At 49.1% G+C, this 15,786-nt stretch overlaps 1 protein-coding gene across 2 annotated transcripts in view; it reads right to left on the reverse strand.

The window, feature by feature from the left end:
• The window catches only part of Plpp4 (phospholipid phosphatase 4), a 144,016-nt gene that overhangs the window by 75,789 nt on the left and 52,441 nt on the right, over positions 1-15,786 (reverse strand). The window lies entirely within an intron of this gene.

Genomic DNA, 15,786 nt, shown 5'->3' on the forward strand with positions numbered 1-15,786 from the left:
AGGCTCCTTACGTGAGCTGAAAGTTCACGCGCCACACAATGGCTCATGTGAGGTCAAGGCTAGGCCGGCTGCACAGTGTCTGAGAACAAAATGTGTCTGAGACAGAAACGGGGACTCAGGTGTCTCCCTTGACCTACCCAGGGGACAAGGAGTGCCCTGCCCTCCCTGCTGTGGCCCAGATTAGGTCATGCTGCTGCGACTCCCTCCACTAGGGGGCAGAGGAAGGATGAGGAGACAGGATGTCCTTGGCCTGCTAATGGGCTAGCTCTAGGCATCTTTCACCTTCATCTTTTCACCCTTGGAGAGCCCGTCTCTGCCGTGGGAAGCCACCACACTCCCGAGCCTGGGCTACACCTCCAGTAGTTGGACCACGGAAAGCAATTATTAAAAAGGGAAGTGGTGGGAGTGTGGGAGACAGGCAATAGGAATTCACTTTCTTTAGATTTCAGCTATGAACCTCTGCCCAGCCTCTCCAACCCCCATCTCCACCTAAACCTCATTCAGAATGGTTTCAGGCACGAATGGCTGGGGGCCAGAGCATCAGGAGGTTCCAGTCTTCCACTGCCAGGCTGAGAAATGTTGATCCTGAGCTAATAGGCTGGGACTCGCCAAAGTGGTGCCCCTGGCAATGCGATGCCCGGGACCTGGAGAAGAGCCGAGGAATAGAGGCAAGAGGATAGTCAGGGGCATACAACTACCCCAGTAAGAGATGCCTGTAGCGTGGCCAGGAGGACGCACGGGAGGGCGTGTGGTTGGAGTCCAGTCCAAGCTTCTAGTTTGGTATACTATGGACCAAGATGAGGAGCATGGGGTAGCAGCTAGAAGAAGAGGAGGACAGGATGATCCTCCAGGGACTTTTAGAGTACCTAGCAGCCTTAGTCTTCCCACAGCCATTCCTGCTTCAGTCCTGGATTCAGGAATTCCCTCTGCCACAGGCAAAAGGAAGGAAGAAAGGGAGGGAGGGAGGGAGGGTGGGAGGGAGGGAGGAAAGGAGGGAGGAAAGGAAGGAAAAAAAGAAAAACAGAACAGTCACCCAAGAGCCAGGTCCTAGCCAAATTGGGGACCTTACAACCTCAATTTGAATCCCAAACTTGGGTGTCATATGATCATAGTCTATCGGTATCTTTCATGCCAGTTTCCAGCAATGACCCCACAAGTCAGTGACTGTAAGCTGAGAGCCACCTAGGATGTCCAACCCACTGGGAGGCTCCAATACCGTCAAGCTTAATGTCACATCCATTCCGAGCAGCTTCACATTGTAATCCAGCAGACCGGCCTTGCAGTCAACTTGACCGTGCATCTAAAAGAAGCAATTTCTGTCTGTTTCTTCATGCCTTCCTGCCCTTCCTTCTCTTCTCCCTTCTCTGGGCCTTCACCTCTAACTGCAGATGGGGTCCAATGCTCAGCATCGGTGTACTTGGGAATTCCAAGAAGAGGCCCCTTCGACAGCTCTGCTCAGCCCTGTGTCCACACCACTCCACCTGGAATTGCTGAGAGCCGCCTGGCAAACTCTTGCCAGTATAGCAGTCACTGCTATGGAAACCAGTCAAGCCCTCACCAACCTGAGCCCAGACTGTGTCTATCGCAGAATGGGGCCCCATGTGTGCCAAGAACCTGGTCTGCAAAGCCGCCATGGGCCCTGTGTACTTTCTCTGAGGTAAGATGTGCCAAGCACCTCCCTGGACATCAGGAAACTGCTTCCTGGCACAGAACCCCCACCATGAAGCTGCTCTCCACGCTACTGAGCAAAGCACTGAACCTTCTAGAGGCTTGCTAGTCAGGCGAACAAGCAGTAGGGACAGGCCTTGGGGATGTGAATTTTAAACTATTCTCCTGGCGCTCTGCTCCAGCGCTGGCCCAGGGATCCCTGAAGGGCCTGCACTCTTGACTCCAAGAAACTTGATAATGCAACCTTTATCCTTTACAATCCCTGTGTTTCAATCCAGCCCTGGCTCTGCAGAGCATGGGAAGTCTTTTCCTTAACACCCCAATCATCAGTTTCCTCGTCTATGAACTGACCCTGTCTTACAGACCTGGGATGGAACTTACATTGAAAGAACACACATGGAGACTGGGCTGAAACCCAGTTGGTAGATGCTGGCTGGGCACGCATAAGGCCCCGGGGTTCTGTTCCTATCAAGTAGGTGATGGTGTGCACCTATAATTCCAGCTCTCGGAGAATGGAGGCAGGAGGATGACTTGAAGCAGACTGAAGGCTAGCCTGGACTATATGAGAAAGGAAAGGAAAAACGAAGGGAAATGGGGAAATAGAGGGAAAGGCAGAGAAAAATTAAAAGCCTGGGAAGAGGAAAAGGGGGATTTTGAAACACACAGAATCCCCAACAAAACATAGGCGGAAAATCTAGGATATATATTTTTTCCATTTACTGCCATACTCCAATCTCTGGTGTGTGTTTCCTCCGGTTTTTAGTACTTTCTTTGACGGTGTCACAGCCTACTCCTTGCTCCTGGGTGTTTTAAATGCATTTTAAACAAAACAAAAGGCAACAAAGCTTACTTAAAAGATGTTTTTAGGACATATAGGCTGTTTGTGAGAACTAAAATTTTTAGAGCGTTTCTGATTACTGTGACTCCACAATAAATCATCCAAAAATAATTGATTTCACTCGCGAGCTCCTGGCTTGGGAAATTCTGGGATCCGGCTGAGGAGTTCTTACTTCACTGCTCTCTTATAATGTCTTAGGACATCGGCTGACACTGTAGCTGTCTGAGGGCCATGTTATGTTATTCACCAATGACAGCCTGGCTGTAGCTGAACTGGAGTACCAACACATTCCCAGTCATCTGCGTGTACTGAAAATTTCAGCATCCGGAGAGAAGCAGGCAAAAGCTAGCTGACTTTTCCTGACCCAGCCCTGAGGATCACATAACTCCATTTTCAGGGTTTGGATGTTGATGACCCCCAAGGGCTCAGGTGTCCCTAGGAGGTGCCATCGTTTGGGGAGGGTGTGGAACCTTGAGGAGGTAGAGGAGGAAATGGGTCACCGAGGACAAGGTGACATTTGTTTATTTATTTTTACTTTGCTTGCACTAGTGTGTTGCCTGCATGTATGTTTGTGTGAGGGTATTGGATCCCCTGGAACTGGAGTTATAGACAGTTATGAGCTGCCATGTGGATACTGGGAATCGAACCCAGGCCCTCCGGGAGAGCAGCCAGTATTCAAAACCGCTGAGTCATCGCTCCATTCTAAAGACTTAACATTTATAGGCCCAACCTGTTTCCTGTCCCTGGTTTCCTAGTCTGTCCATATGTAAGTGAGTAGTGGAGGCACCTGCCACCGCATCGTAGAGCTGCTTCTGTGTGTTCTGGCATGATGGACTGTACCCCTAAACCGTGAGCTAGAAAAGACCCTTCATCCCTTAAGGGTTTTTATTGTTGCTGTTGTTTGCCAAGTGTTTGTAGCAATGAGAAAGCTAATGGATGCTGTCTGTGTGACCACACGTATGGGCAAGCCTTAAAGTGAGCCTCAAGGAAGGGAAACAGATGCCTCCTCCTGACAGGCATTGTAATTCCTGACTACAGAAAAGCAGGTGGATGCAGAATATGGCTTCAGCCACTATAGGATGTTACTGTGATGCTTCTACAGGCTGCTGTCGGACACCCCAGAACCCTGACTCTCCTCTTCTCCACAAAGCAGGCCACATGGCCCAGAGACCTAAACACATCACTGCAGTTTCCTTCCCAGTGTCCTGGGTACCTCTCTCTGTTCCTGTCTGTCTGTCTCTGTCTCTGCCCCCTCTGGTGGTGTTCATGTAAACATATGTACATGTAAGAGATCAACTCACCTCAGATACTGTTCCTCACATGCCAACCCCCTTGTGCTTGGACACAGGGCCTCTCAATGGGACTTGGAACTTGTCCATTAGGCTAGGCAATCTGGACAGCAAGCTCCGGGGACCCCCCTGCTCCACCTCTCCAGCACTGGGGTCACAAGGATGTGTCACTGCACCCTTCATTGTAAGAAGCCAGCGCAGGGATTGAACTCAGGTCCTTATGCTTTCTTGTAAGACACATTACTCCAGTTATATCCCCAACCCACAGGATTTACTTTCTAAAGGTCAGGCGCGATTTTTCTAAACGGTTGCCAAACACTGAAACTTTGAACAATCTCTCACTGTACCCTGACGAGCTGCAGCCAAAACACATCTATCAGGCAAATCGTATCTCCTGGGAACAGCAGTGCTAACAAAGATAGATGTCCCTTCTCCAGCCACTGGCGTCGGCTTCAGAGAATCCAGACAGGAAGGCAGCTGCTCAGAGGACCCAGGGTTTATAAAAGCAAATGGGGTCAGAGAGACATGCAGAGGGTGGAGAAGCCTAGAGACTCAACAGTGCTTCCACAGGAAGGCACAGCTAGCTCTGGATACCCTTCCACACAAGCACTTTGGAAGTAGGCTGTAGAGCGAGAAGTAGAAACTCTGGTTCTGGGGCTGGGGAGCGAGGTGCTTGCTGCACACGTGGAGACCTGAGCTCCATCCCCAAAACCTCCATCAAAAAGCAAGGCCTGGGGGTGAGCACCTGTAATCCCACCACAGAGGAAGGCAGAGACAGGAAGATCCTTGGAGCTCACAGACCAGTCCCTTGGCCTACTTGGTGTGTTCCAGAACAGTGATAGACTCTATCTCAAGAAATAATAATAAATAACCAAGGTTGGCGGCCATCTAAGAACAGCTGCAATCTCAGGAAAGACGAAGTGGTCCCCCAGCCTCCACATGCAACTGTATACACAAAGGGTACCTGCACATATAAGAACGTGTGCACGCACACACACACACGAGAGAGAGAGAGAGAGAGAGAGAGAGAGAGAGAGAGAGAGAGAGAGAAGCCTTGCTTCTTCATGAGCTGTAAAGGTACTGTCTCTAGTTACCTCATCACCAGGGCTCTGAGAACATCTAGCAGTATGATGGGTCATAGGATCCCACACTTTAATGTGCTCAGGAAATACATAGGGGTCTTGTGACTACAGATCCAGGTACAAGAACACCTGTGAGCTGGCATTTCTAGAAATCTTCCTTCTTGATGATGGCATGATGTTTATCTGTAGGTTATGACCCAGGGAGTCTGTCTCAACCTCAGATCTGAAATCTGGACCTTAACTTAGCAAACCCCAGGGGGTTGGGGTACTCGCTATGAATTGAGACTCGTGTTCTCAGTCACAGTCAGGGTCTCCTAACCCTGGCCATTCAAGAACCAGGTTGTCTTGTACTATTACTTTTCTGTAGACAGAATCCCCTGGGGAGCTACTCGGATTGTTTTAGAAGAAATTTCATGTCATTTTAATTATAAAACCAGCATGGTCTCCCATATGCCTGCTAAGCCTCAAAATAAATGCAACATCACAGGATAACTAACTAGTCCTGCAGAGTGACCACGGTCTCTGAACAGAAGTCTGTTCTCTCTGAGAGGGGACAAAAACGTGGCCAAGGAGGCCCTCCCATTCTGCGAGGAAGGTCATGCACACATCTAATCACACTCATCCCATAAAGCCTTGAGGAGCATCTCAAACCCCACTGTGACATACAAGGGGTGGGGGAGAAGGCTGCTCCCTGACTGCTCATGACACAGTTTGAAGAATGGAGAAAACACGAGTACGTTTTCACAGACATGATCCTAACCTTATGCTCAGAGATTCTCTCCTTGATTCATGCAGAGTTCACACACAGAGCATTTGTTTAAACCTCCCTTTTGCGCATCGCTCACACCCATAATGAACATACACAGACAGCACGCACAATCCAAATGCAGGCGCATGCATCAAAATAGATTTAACCGAGTGGGGAGTGTGGAGAAGAGGAAATGCACTAAAGTTTACTGAACGAGAAAAGAGGCAGAGGAGTCAATGACAGGCAAAACACTAAACAATGAAGGAGCGAGGCCAAAGCCAAACAACAGAAAATTGAACCTTTTCCTCTGGGGGGGGGGACGGGACGTCACTCCCCTCCTCCTGTCTTCGTCTTTCAGTTGCTTGACTCTTCCAAGCAGCAGGTGCAGTTGTGGGGGACGCACTACCACTGTGGCTGTCCTAGCCCTTTCACAGGCTGGTCACCTCTAGGTGATCTCAGATAAGGGCCAGAGTCTAGACCGGCACAAGATGTGTCACTGAGTTCACACCTACTCACGAACTCACACATGCTCACACACATACACACGCTCCTGTTCCCTGCGGTCAGTCCCATTTCCATAGCTTAACTTGGCTTCAGCACCTTAGCCAATGCACAGCTGATTCTATAGGGAGGGCACAGCAGGAGACGGTTTTTCTAACCCTTGCCAGGTTTCAGTCAATCCACGCACCATCTACAACATGCCTGGGGATATCTTCTAGCACAGATGACACTGTTCTGGTCCCTGTTCTATAAGGATAGCAGTCACAAGATCCTGAGCTACAATCAACTGGAGTGGTGACAAAGGTCAAGGTCTTTAGTTCTGAGGGTAAGAACACTGTCTAGGCATTAGAGTGCTACCCCACTCTGCTTTGAGGAAATGTCTAGTTTGGGATACCTGGCTAGGTGGATTACTGAAGTCACACACACACACACACACACACACACACCCATACAAGCACACCAGACCCAGAGCCACTTCCTGTTCCTCCAGGGACACTTCATTGAGTATGATAAGAGATTCATTCCAAAGTTGGAAAACAGAAGAACAATCCATCTCAACAAATCCCTAGTGGAATTTAGAAATAGCGAGTTCCAGGCCAAGGGACACTAATGTCTTCTCTAATACAAATTCTCAAAGCTCTAGTTTTCTTACCTGCCGATACATACACAACTCTTCCACCCTGTTGGTCCATGGGCCTCTCCCCATATAAGCAGATGCCCTAGGGATAGCAAGTCATGCACTTAGAAGTCATCCCTTCCCACCCCCAACTACTCCAATTAGGCAGAAATAGGCACTTGTCAGTTCATTGACTTGGTCCAAATCTCCAACTCAGCACTCGCCTGTTGGGTGGCCCAAGAAAGATCATTTAACTTCCTCTGAGAGTTCACGTCCCCCACCGCCAGTTCCTCGGGATGACCACACCTTCCAGGGCTGCTGAGAATATTTTATTCACAGCATGAAATATTAGGAGCCCTAAAATTCCCACCATGAGAGGTGGTTGCTTTACTTGACAGTGTTACCAGCCGTGACTCCCATGAGAGGATGACTGGGTCTAAGCTGTCCTCCTCCTTCAAGTAGCCCTGAGGACAGTGGGGTTGTGTGTTGGGAAGGGGCTCAGACAGAAGAGTGGTTACAACCACCACTTGACTTTGGCCATTCCATGAGCCAGCTGTGGCCCAGAAAGCTGCTTCTAAACCCTGAGATATATAGGGAAAGACCTGATGTGTGCTATAAGGGCTTTGCAGGTGAGAGACAACACTGATTGCACTATTGACTTTTCCTCTCCAGTGGGCCCCTGCAAACAGACATCAAACATGGCCAGTAGAAGAAGCTGGCTCTTCCACACTTGCTGGGAGGAGGTCTATCAGATGTTTTTCATTAGTCCCGGGAGTAGGGGGTGGAAAGTGGTTGTGGAGAGAATATATTGATGGATTATCTCTGACCCGGGAAACCAGCAGCCAGACTACAGACGGGTGTTCTTCTGAGTCTGAGTCCTTAGAGACCCCAGATACAACGGTGACTATTAGAAACACGAGCAGAACTGACCATCACACCGGGCTCTGTCCTGTGCTAGGCACTTCACAGAGCGCTTTCCACGGAGCTTCAGTAATCCTCAGAGGCAGCCTTGCAGGGAACTGGCAGTGCTCAGCTCAGGACCAAGTGCACCAAAGCTACGAGATATGGGATGGCTGTCTAGGTCCACGCTGAGTTCTAAAACTGTTCTTATTGTCACGAGTACATGAATGGCATGCTGTTGTAGTTGTTGCTGCTGGTTGTTGTTGTTATTGTGAGTGTATGATTGTCACTGTGCGAGTGCAGAGGTCAGAGGACAGCAGGACAGTTCGTGTCATCAGACTAACTTGGCAAGTGATTTTATCACCGAGCCACCTCACTGACAGTCCATACAGCTCAGCCTGCCAGTGTCCATTACTCCTCAGGGTACATACTACAAGCTTAAGGCAGCCTGGGGGCTCGACCCTCCCTCATGTCTCCCACACACTGGTCTCCAGCCTTACTCAGTGTGAGTGGCAGGTCAGAATTTCGGAGAGGGCAGTTCCTGTGTTTGCTGGGGAAAAAGATCTAAAAACACAGGGAAGGATCTAGAAGGAGGAAACAAGGTTCTAGAAATCATTCTAGAAAGCAATGCCCTCTTGCCTGACACTCCTGGAGCAGGTGGTTTAGTCGAACAGCCTGCCCTCCTCCAGGTGCCATCTGCCCAAACCAGATAAGGACCAGCCTCCAGGTGTCACCTTTTCTGTCATTCTGAGACCAGCTTCCCAACAGGAGTACCGGCAGTGACCTCACAGATGTCAGTGACATTGGAGGCAAACCCTGGACACCCCCTTCACCCTTCGCTCTAAACACTTGCCCCATTTAGCTGAGGCTACAGATGCTGGGGACAACTGGCTGGCTTGGATATCTGTACTTCTCTTTTCTGCTACGTGATCTTGGGCTCTTCATCTGTCAAGCCTTGTTCCCCTCATCTGTAAAGTGATTCTGAGAACAGCACCTACCTCAGGGTGTGTATGAAGTGGGTCAGCTCATGGGTGTTACATTTGGACAGTGAAAAGTCAAATCAAGACTTAATGTCATTTCCGAGCGTAGCATCTGACACCAGACAGGTTTCAGAAATCCTGATCACATGTCTGTCCCCTACCCCGCTTCCAGGGATAATGTCTCCTGAACAAAATATTTGTCCTAGCGAGGAACCAGACAGGTCCTGCTTATTCTTGAACAGTAAGTCCTAGTGTCCTGTCAGCCCGTATTCAACTCTCCTTGAGGAACACGCCCCAGCCCTTGCTCATTGACTTTGCTGCTATGTGGCTTTGCGTGGCATCCCTATCCTCTTCCTGGATGCAAGTGTCTGTGACACACAAAGTCTGTCTGGGCTACACATTGCCTATGGTCACTCCCAAAATCTGAGGTCAGAATACCCTCCCCGGACTCTCTAAATCCCCAGATCAGGAATCCCTCCCTCCAGACTGCGTGGACAATGTACAAGAAACACATGTCCCCTCCCTACTATGCTCTCCTAAGCATAGGATGGAGTAAGGGGTAGGACAGGGGCTAAGCTGGAGACTTTGATCATTTGTGTGTGGGGAGGGAGGGACCAGAAGAGATGGACCAGAAACAAGCTGCGTCAGTGAAGCCACCCTGCTGGTGCAACTCTTCTTTAGATCTTGGAAGCTCACCACTGTGCACTCCCTCTCTGTGGTCACTACTCTGGGGCCCAAGGCCTGTTCCTTCTGGACCTCCAACTCAATGGGATATGAAGCATGTTCATGGCGTCTTTGCTGTCCTCCTGACTGGTCCTGGGTGTCTCTAAAGGAGTTTTCAGAGAGGTTTCTAACCACAGAGAGAAGACGCACCCTGAATATAGGTGGCACCATCCCATGCACTGGAGTCCAGGGCTGAACAGAAAGAAAGAAGATGAACTGAGCCCAGCGATCACCACTGTCTGCTTCTCTTGACTCAAAGGGAAAAAAAATAAGTGGAAAGGAGAGACTGCGCAGAAGACGAGAGTTGCTCAGAGATGACAGGAGGTAGACCTCTGAAACGGAAAAGCCGCACACCTAGGTGACTCTGGGCAAGTGGTTTATCCTCCATGAGTCCTGTAAACAGAAGCAATGGGTCTATTCATTACAAGAACCAGGACAGGAAAGGCAGAATGGGCAGCACTCTGCTCAGCCCACCTTCCCTTTCCCCAGGATTTTGCCTCCAGCAGCAACAGATTATTGCAGTTTTTCATCTGTCTCACCAAAGTAGCAACCCACACTCAAATGTGCTTGCAGGGGACCGAGCCTGAGAGTAAGCTGAGCTCGTACAGACACCGAGTGTGGATCACCATAAAAATTGCCCCCAGAAGTCCAAGCGCTCAGAGAAAAGCTGTTTGTAAATGTTTCCATACAGGGTGCTTCCCTTTGGGAGTGCACAACAGAAGATGGGCAATTCATCCTGAACCCAAACAAACTCCCTGGTCTGCCTGAGTCCAGACTGCAAAGGTTGACACAAGAGGGTCCTCCTGGCTTCTCATTTGATAAGCCACTCCTTGTATACAAAGATGATCAGAAATCCCACTACAGGGGTGACGGACATTTAGCACAGATGATGGGACCCAGGAGGGGAACTCAGCCACTGTACTAACAAGACTAATTATTGGAAAATTCCAAATTACAAACACTCCATTATTGTTGATATTAGCAGGCGCAAAGAGTGCTGGGGGGTATTTTGTTTTGCTAATTGACTTTGTTTTTGAAGTTTGTACTTGTTAGAGCACGCAGGTAGTGAAGTATTTACCTATGAAATGGTATCATGTCTGGAGCTTGACAGAGGGTGTTTGGAAATTTCCAGAATGAGTTATTTGTTGGTGTTTGGTTGGTTTTGTGTTTGTTTTGTTTTGTTTGTTTGTTTAGACAGGGCTCGCATGTCCAAGGATGACCTCCAACATGGTATGTATGAAGGTTGGCTTTGAACCCCGGATCCTCCTGTCCCTATCTCCAAGTGCTGGAGTCACAGGTATGTGCCACCAGACCTGTTCAACAATGTTTCCTAGATTGGTATTGCTCAGGCCAACTGAGATACTACGAAAGTATTTATGTCTGTCAAAGCAACAGCTTACTCTTGGGAAGTATTTAGTTCCAACTGCATTTTAGCATAATGTGATAATTATAAGAGAAATGAGAAAAACCAAAAAGAAGAAAGCTGGCAGAGAGAGAAATCAGAAGCAAAGAGGGAGCCAGGAAGATGCAGGGCCACGTGTAAAACGCACCACCTTCAACAATTCAGGTTCTGCCTAGGAAGGCGTCTCTGTAGGTAGAATGCTTGCTATGTAAGCATAGGGACCTGAATTTGATCCCCAGAACCCATGTAGAAAAGATGAACATGGTTAACCATGTATGTTATCCCAGAACCAGAGAGGCAGAGACAGGAGGATCCCTGTGGCTTTCTGCTCTAGCCAAAACCAGTGAGCTTCAGGTTTAATGAGAGACCCCGTTTCAAAAAACAACGTGGCAAACCACTGAGGAAGAGACCTGACATGGGCCTCTGACCTCTCCATGGGCACACCTACATCTGAACTCTGGAGTCTGGAAGGAGCTGAGGAATCTTCTCCAGGGCTTGGAGGCTTTGGAAGGCACTGAAGGAGTTGCCTAACAACCCAAACCGAAGAGGGGCTGGAAAAGTGAGCCACCTGGTGGCAGATGACTGTGGTACAACCAGGCCAGTGGGTTTACAAGACTCCACCCTGAAGAATCAGCTTCCCAAAGCCTGGACCTCAGGGCAGCATAAGCAGGCTGGGCATCTTCTTCCCCCTCCCCTGAGCAAGACCAGACCAGAGTGACCTCCAAGGTGGAATTCCTCTCTGAGGCAGACAAGTTTTTCAGCGAGAGAGGATGTTTGGAATAGGAGACCCCATAGCTGTGTGTGAAACCCAGGAGAGGAGATGTTCGCCAAAGAAAGAACTAACAGGAGACAGACAAGAGAAAACTGTCTAAGAGACCTCAGACTTCAGTAACTCTCTGACTAGTGTCCACGGACGTCTTCAATCTTGTATCAAGTGGGGGTCTTTCAGATTTCAGATCTTAAAACACATTGGGACATTCTGCAAATATACCGTGAACCAAGCCACAGCATGACCCCAGAAAAGGCCACTGATCAAGACAGAGCTCTGAGCAAAAGAGAACCTGAGTCAGTGGTCAGGAAAACACAGTGAAGAAGAAACTTAGCTTGACGGAGGGTTCTCAACCAGTTTTAATCAAACACCAGCCGGGGGCACCATCTCTGGACCAGAGCACTGGGCAACATTTCTGAGAGTTTCTTCCACTGTAACCTCTGAATTCTCCCGAGACCATGGGTAAACACTGCAGGTGGCATTAGGTCTTCATATTGATACTTAATATCTCTCCCAAGGACCTTGACATCAATACCACCACATCCTCAGCCCAAATATCTCTCTATAACCCATCGCCCTCCTCACCCATGGGGGGGGGTGGGGGCGTGTCAAGGCTGTGCTCTCCTAACATGGTTGTAGGATGGGCTGCTAAATGCAGGAAATGAAACAGCCACAAAGCAGAGGGCACAGGCCTTGGGCAGCCCAGAATCCTACAGGAGGGTGGGGCAGGGCCATAGGGTTGGTACCAAGCAAGTGGGAGATAAGCTCTGTGAACCAACCCCTCCACTTGTAGGTTTTAAGTGGCAAAGAAAACCTCACACTTGCCCCCCACTAAAATGATAAATTTTGCTCATATTAAGTATCACTGGGCATTTTTATAGCCACTCTCATGCGAATCTGAACTCTTCAATGCAAAGTGAGATGGAGACACTATGTGCATGGTGTCGGTGACTCAGAGCCTGCATCTTGCTCAGTGGCTGCCTGTTGACGCAACTGGGCTCTGTGGGTGAGGCTGAGCTGCTCTCTTGAGATCTTCGAAAGAAGATAGGAAATTGTAAGGCCACTGCTGCAAAGATCCAGAGCCATGGAAGAACAGTAGCTCCGAACGGGCAAAGTGGGCTCCTTTTTTTGTTTGTTTGTTTTTTCAAGAAAGGATTTCTCTATGTAGCCCTGGCCATCCTGGAACTCATTCTGTAGACCAGGCTGGTCTGGAACTCAGAGATCCACCTGCCTTATGTATTATGCATATAAGTACCGCAAGCATGTCCCGTGCCCATGAAGGTCAGAGGAAGGTATCAGATCCCTGGAACTGGAGTTACAGATAGATATGAGCCTCCATATGGGAGCTAAGAACTATGAAGTCATCTCTGCACCTCCATGACCTGCTTTTGATTATAGTTGTACCACTAGCATTTAGCACAATGCCCAGCACATAGTAGGTGGTCGGTAAACATTTGTTGAACCAGTGCCTTAAGACATAAGTCCATGACAGCTGTCACAGTCAAGATGCACTCGTCCGCTCCACGAGCTTCAGTTGGGGGCTGCTGGCTGGCAGCCTGAACGCAGCCTGCTGCCAGATTGGGTTTTAGAATGCTCACTGTTACAAAAGTGTAATTCATAGACACTATTTAAAAACCAGGATTTTTTTTTTTACATTAAAACCTAAATTTCTGGCTCCTCTTAAAGAACCTGCTATGCACTTGGGAGGCAGAGGCAGGCGGATCTCTGTGAGTTCGAGACCAGCCTGGTCTACAAGAGCTAGTTCCAGGACAGGCTCCAAAACCACAGAGAAACCCTGTCTCGAAAAAACAAAAAAAAAACAAAAAAAAAAAAAAAAAAAAAACAAAACAAAAAAAAAAAAAAAAAGAACCTGCTATGGTTACCTTGGGTCTGTATCCAACAGTTGGTCAAAGTAACACAGAAGCAGCTGCCAACTGTATACACACGATGCCTACTCCATTTTTGTTGGGAATCCGCTCTCATACTGACTGTGCTGAGGGGCAGGCAGAGGGGCTTCTGCGATAGTTAATCTTGTTTTTTTAACTTGACAGGGAAAGAGCACCATGGAATCTCTGGACCAGCCTCTGAGGGTGTTTCCAGAAAAATGGAGTTGTAAAAGAAAGATGCACCCCGAATGTGGGTGGTGTCACTCTCAGCCTGGAGTCCCCAACTGAAGGGAGACCTTAAAGCTAGCTGAGCACCACTTCCTGACTGTGGGTGCGGGGGGAGCACCCTCCCCTGCCCCAGGAGCACTCACTCTTTTCCACTTCCTGATTATAAGTACAGGGGGAGCACCATCCCCTGCCCCAGGAGCACTCACTCTTTTCCACTTCCTGATTATAAGTACAGGGGGAGCACCATCCCCTGCCCCAGGAGCACTCACTCTTCTCCACTTCCTGATTGTGAATGCAGTGTGTAAGCACCCTCTTCTGTCCCAGGAGCACTCACTCTTCTCCACTTCCTGATTGTGAGTGCAGTGTGTGAGCACCCTCTTCTGTCCCAGGAGCACTCACTCTTCTCCACTTCCTGATTGTGAGTGCAGTGTGTGAGCACCCTCTTCTGTCCCAGGAGCACTGGCCCACTGAGCTCCAGGAGCCAGATTTGATAAAACAGAGGCACACAACTCTTCTTTACTCAGGCAGTAAACAAGATCTCAGCACAGACATCTAGGAGGAGAGGGGGAGAGGGGACAACAGCGGCCATGTCAGATGACCACTTGCTGACTCTGTCAGACCTCTGACACCTTATCCCAGTTTCTCCTCACAAATGAAAAGTGTGCAGTTATCTCCATTTTCCAGAGACAGAAACTGAGGCTGAAAGAGGCTTCTTGACCTGTGGGGGAGGGCATTCAGCTGACAGGAGCAAACTGGGTCTCTGGGAACAGGGTTGACAAGTGGTAGGGGCAATGGGTGGGCTGACGGTAACAGCTTGAAAACATGGGTACACAACAAGATAATGCAAAGCCCTTGGCAATAACCCGAGGATGCAGACCAGTACTGGATCAAACTTGCCCTGACTCACCCTGCGCTACCCTGTTGTGGTTGGAAAGCCACCCGCCCCTCAGTGCTGCTTTTCCTCAGGGAGTGAAACGGCCATTCTACTTCTTACAGACCCATGCATTCACTTGAAGTATGACAACATATTCAAGGAAAAGCCTGGCTTCTCAAATACACCTCATTGAGTTGGACCTTGGCCCAAACCATAACACTTCTGTGTGTCTTGGTTTATTGTCTGTAAAAAGAGCTCCAACAAGTGCAGCAACCAGCACATAGGAGACGAGTTCCGAGTTCCATGAGGGTAGCTGTGCAGCAACCAGCACACAGGAGACGAGTTCCGGGTTCCATGAGGGTAGCTGTGCAGCAGCCAGCACACGGGAGGCGAGTTCTGTGAGAGCATCTTGTTCGCCCTTTATTCTCTCGTTGGTTTGGTGCACGACAGTCACCCGTGCACCAATACATAATAAACACGGAGTCACTTCACAAGCTGGGGCCCCACTCAAAGCAGACTAGCACTGGTCCTGGGCTCCACGGGCACTGTCCTCCCGTTCCTCATGGCTCTCCCTGCTCATTTTCTCTTCTCCAGCTCTACTTCCCACCGTCCAGGTTCTCCATGAATAATGTCACTCCCATGAGGCCATCTTGAGACTTGAGCTTTATGCCATGCAGGCCACCTCTGCTCCAGGGAGACCCTGATTTCCAGGGCCTTTTTCATCAGTCTCTAGGTTCCCTATTCACAGGGGCATAAACTCTAGGAATCCCTTTGTTCCCACTGCCCTCTTAGATTGAATCCCCACTTGTCTTGGGGCCTCTAAAGATTTCCTATGAAATTTGCAAGATAAGCCCCAAGTAGGAACATGGTCCTACCAGAACTGGGAGTAGGACACTGGAGTTCCCTCCCTAGATTGGCTGCTAATACACATAATTATTGCCATTCAGAAAGCCCAATGTGGGGAGTGTCTAGTCCACGACATGCCAAGTCCATGGATAAGTCGCCATCCCACCTTGCTGAAAAGAACCACTACTTCTGTCTTAGTTAGGGTTTCTATTGCTGTGAAGAGACACCATGACCATGGCGGCTGTTATAAAGGAAAACATTTAATTGGTATGGCTCGCTTACAATTCAGAAGTTGAGTCCATTATCATCATGGCAGGAAGCAAGGCAGCATGCAGACAGACATGGTGCTGGAGAGGAGAGTCCTTACATCTTGATCCAAAGGCAACAGGAAGTGAACTCATACACTTAGTGTGGCTTGAGCATATATGAAACCTCA

Source organism: Chionomys nivalis, chromosome 8 (genome assembly GCF_950005125.1).
Source record: "Chionomys nivalis chromosome 8, mChiNiv1.1, whole genome shotgun sequence".
NCBI classification, from domain to species: domain Eukaryota; kingdom Metazoa; phylum Chordata; class Mammalia; order Rodentia; family Cricetidae; genus Chionomys; species Chionomys nivalis.